Raw genomic sequence first — 3,534 nt, 5'->3', positions numbered from 1 at the left:
TCTCTCTCTCTCTCTCTCTCTCTCTCTCTCTCTCTCACTCACTCACTCACTCTCTCTCTCGCTCTCTCTATGTGTATGTCCTCGTTTCCCCTCTTATCATGTTCTTCGGTCGCTGTTTTACCCCTACTTTGTCTGTACGTCGCCTCTTTCACCCCCAGCTCGGTCGTTTCTGAAGGGGTAGCGCGCTTAAGCGCCATGAAGCGGCCACGGCGCGCCGACGGCAGCATGATCGAACGCGAAAATCTTCAACGACAGCCGCCCAAATGAATGGAATGCCGACCCACGCCTGGCAGCCGTCTGATAGGCTGTCGTCCCTCCGCTGCAGAGGGGAGAGGGAAGAGAGAGGGGGAGAGAGAGAGAGAACAAGTGAACGAGCGAGCGAGCCGAGTCGAGCCGAGCCCGATGAACGGGTGAGCCGAGGACGGGCTTCGCGTAAACGCTGTGCGGCAAGGGCCAAGGCCGTATCACTCGATGGCACGTCCTCCCGCATGCCTCGCTTTAACCCTTTAGCCGCGACCGCCGCACAATGCGACCGTGGTGTACGCGGTGTATGGTAAGACGCTCGGTTCAGCGGCTCTGCGGTTTATATTGGATGTTGTAACGCGGCTTTCACTCCGTCGAAATTTAGTGTAGCATCTTCTCGCGCAGTTTTTTGGATTTTTAACTTTGGATACACCTCGATAACCGGCTCTCGAGTCGAGATTCCGTTAAGGTGAGACTCGCGTAAAATTAGCCGATGAGGACGGGATTTCGTTATTTATTCGCTGATTCGTCGAAATCACTTCTCGATAAAGTAGAAGTTACTCCGCGGAGTATCTTTACGAATAAATCGCTTTAGTCTCGAACTTAGTTGTCGTGTACGCTCGAACACGTACATAACTAGAACAGGGAACTTTGCGGCGACGGCGATTGAAGCTCGAACAGTCGATTACAGTCTGTCAATGGTAAATCTTGACGTTATTACTTGTTTATTCGTACAGAAGTAATGATTCTTTCAGTGATATATTGCGATTGCATAGCACTTCCATTGATAATTTGATGCGACGCGGATAAAGAATCGAGAAAGCATCGGGGAAGATACTACCACAAGTTTTAATCTCATTTAACATTATAAATATTTCAAGTGTTGATATCCTAAGGCACTATGTAAATGTGTGTGTATGCGTATATATGTACACAGAAAAATATTCTACTGCTGGAAAAGTGATTATTAAGTTTATTTTCTTTTTTCGGAAAAGTAAGAAATATTCATTCAGTGGGCACTTAATATATTTTTACTTAAATATTACATATAACATATTATTATAAATATGTTACATTAATAATAGATAATTAATACACATTAATAACACATAACTAATAAAATATAATATATTTACTTATATTTCAATTCTTTTATTTAAATAGAATAAACAATTGATTTCATATATAAAGCAACATAGTGATTTTAGGAAAATACACATTCTCTAATTTAAAAGAAATTGTTTCTCAGTGTACATATATGTGCATTAGTACAAATAAATATGTTATTAGTACCCATCGAATAAGTATTTCTCATTTTTTTCGATATTTTTTCTTAATATTTTAAATTAAATTTCTTAAATTTTCTCTCAATATATCGACGTTATCTTCCAAAATTCAGTATCGCGAATATCTCTAGCGTCATATTATTTACCTATCATATTATCCCTTTCTGATTAGCATCGTATTCTTAATCTCCGATTAACAAATCCCGCGATTGTCCGACTTTTGTATTACTACTCGAGACGATGGTAAAAACAAGTATAAGGCCGGGAGCATACAGAAAAACCTGAGCAAATTGACCAACTATATGATTCTTCTTATAACACAACAAGATTAATTGATTGTGACTGATCATCTTATTGCTTACGTTTTTCCGTGTACCATCCGTAGAGACGCCGAGTCGACAGGTTATGGCAAGTACTGGTTGCACGTACCGAAAAAAGAAATTATTCTGTAATAATATACTCACGATATGTCTCGACGATCGCACATCGTTATTTTCGTCACTCCCAATATTGATTTCCGCGCGAGACTCACTTTCAACGGACAAAAGACGCATAAGCACGGAGCGACGTCAATTGATGTGCTAATGGCGGCTGCTGGATACGAAAAGATCGAAGATGGTCATACAATCGATCACGTACGCCCCGAAAATGCGTGTAACGACGCGAACGTTGCTACAACGACGCACTCTGTGCACTCAGTTTCGCGTATAATGTCATTCGATAGTTACTAAACGTTTGTGATCAATCACATTCGTATCTACTTACACGTTTCCCATGACTGTTAATTTATACAAAAAACGTTCCCGCTTTTTCGATTAATCGGCAAGAAATGCATATCTAGTTACGGATGCGGCCGATCAAAAACTTTTAGTAACTATCGATCTATAAATATGATAAGACATCCGCAAGACTAATTACATATATCGATATGATTCTTAAGTTTGCAGCTGATATCAATGTTCTTTTCATTTCGCTTTTCTTTTCAAAGGAAAATTTAAGTAAAAATTTAAGCCATTTATAAACAAAAATCCCTCTTCCCCTCTATATTTTTCTTTTCGTGTATTCACGCTTACTATATTGTCGTATTAATAATCGCAATGTAATTTCACCTCTTTAACAACGCTGCCTGCAGTCAATGCCGATGCATAGGCCTACGTTAGGGTCGCATACATGTGTACGTGCTTCCGTCGAGCGGCCGAGATTGATCCTGTGGGGTCATTGTTTTGTCATATATCTGGGAAATCGTTAGTGAGTATAGTACTACGTGTGCTGCATGGCTTAGGTGTACTACGCGAGGAAACATCGATACCATTACACAACCGCGTAGCACGCGATATGCCGTCTTATCGATCGCCGACGTCGGCGATAAGAATTGTACGATTCACAAGTAATCATTATCGGTGATTACATCTCGCGATGGGCCCGTCGAAAGATAACGTCTCACAGATCAAGTAGATATAACATTATTAAATGTAGATCTCCTTCCTCTTTCTCTCTCTCTCTCTCTCTTTCTCTCTCGACATCGTATTTGCGCTATGAATGCGGGCGAGCGTTAATTACGTGCGCACGTATGTCGTAAAATCGATAACTAAGGAAGTAAGTGGCGATATCAATCCGATCGAGAGAGAGAGAGAGAGAGAGAGAGAGAGAGAAGGAGAGAGAGAGAGAGAGGGGAAGGGAGAAATATGCAATCAGGTCGAGAAGAAACGAACGTTCGATGACGGGGTGACGGAATCGTCAGTGTCGGCCCTGCTGATGAGAAGCACGTGCACGCGAGTGTGCGTGCGTGTTGGAACGAGGCTCTTGCTCTCTCTCTTTCTCTCTCTTTCTCGCACGACTCGCGATAATACGCGCCCACGCACGCGTGAGAGAGCGAGCGTGTAGCGTGCGGCGCTCCGCTGCACTCCCCTTCCGCCGTTCCGTGGCTGTGCAGCCGCTGCTCCGACCCCTTCAACGACGGCTTAGTCAGAACCGACCCCCGACCCATCCACTACCCACGCCTCGT

Source organism: Odontomachus brunneus, unplaced genomic scaffold (genome assembly GCF_010583005.1).
Source record: "Odontomachus brunneus isolate Ranch 3 - 2012 unplaced genomic scaffold, Obru_v1 Obru_scaffold_078, whole genome shotgun sequence".
In the NCBI taxonomy this organism is placed as follows: Eukaryota; Metazoa; Arthropoda; class Insecta; order Hymenoptera; family Formicidae; genus Odontomachus; species Odontomachus brunneus.
This window is presented reverse-complemented; position numbering follows the sequence as displayed.